Below are 887 nucleotides of genomic sequence, written 5' to 3'. Positions count from 1 at the left end.
GTGGATAATCCAGAGAAGCATGTACAGTGTTTAAATTCTGAAGCTTAAGGTAAATATTTCAGAAAGACTCTCTACTTTGTTGATTGGTAAAATGCACCACAGAATATAATTTCCTCACTATTTGGTTAAATGTAAAGAAATATGGAACTTTTTGAAAAGAATTGCTTGTCTGGTAAAGATGGATGGTCTACTGAAATAGGCATTAAAAAATAGATTGTGCTAGCTTTGGCAGCACATATGCTAAAATTGGAATGATGCAGAGAAGATTAACATGGCCCTGTACAGGATGACATGTACATTTGTGAAGGATTCCATATTTTTGGTATATTTGTAGGTTGTTAAGAGAATTGATCTTTCTCATCACAATAAAATATTTTTTTCTTTTTTTGTAATGATGAGATTATGGATCTGTATAAGACGATGTTAAACTTGTAGTAATCATATCATGATATATGTAAGTCAAATCATTATGCTATACATCTTAAACTTATACAGTGCTGTACATCCAGTGCATCTCAATGAAACTGGAAAAAAATAGATTATGCCATTAAAGCATGAAATTGAAAGATAATAATAAGAATAGCAACAAAATAAGGTTAGTTTATTTTTTTGCATCCTGAGTAAGTGTCAGTTTCTGAATCAGGTTCTTTCTCACAAAAGCCTTAGGAAGCACTGGGTTAGCCAAAAGTTTTGTTCAGGTTTGGTCCACCGGCTAAGTTTGAAAGTGTTGGGAAGTAAGAAAGAATATTTCTGATAAATGCAGTGTCTTACTTTATGAAAACATGAAAACATTTAAACAGTGACTTTTATTAAAACATAATTTAAAAAATTAAGAGCACTGCTTTGGTGTTTTAATTCCACTGTGTCAATTTTGATTTCCCTCAAAC

The 887-nt window shown here is 31.3% G+C and overlaps 1 non-coding gene across 1 annotated transcript; it reads left to right on the top strand.

The window, feature by feature from the left end:
- Window positions 1-216: 216 nt before the first annotated feature.
- LOC112449653 (U6 spliceosomal RNA) lies at window positions 217-321 on the top strand. Its single transcript, XR_003038251.1, has one exon. It is a non-coding gene; the product is annotated as a U6 spliceosomal RNA (small nuclear RNA).
- The last annotated feature ends 566 nt before the right edge of the window (window positions 322-887 follow it).

The sequence above is a fragment of the Bos taurus genome, chromosome 14 (assembly GCF_002263795.3).
Source record: "Bos taurus isolate L1 Dominette 01449 registration number 42190680 breed Hereford chromosome 14, ARS-UCD2.0, whole genome shotgun sequence".
Lineage (NCBI taxonomy): Eukaryota > Metazoa > Chordata > Mammalia > Artiodactyla > Bovidae > Bos > Bos taurus.
The sequence above is the reverse complement of the archived record's forward strand: the minus strand, read 5'-3'. Positions and strand labels throughout refer to the sequence as shown.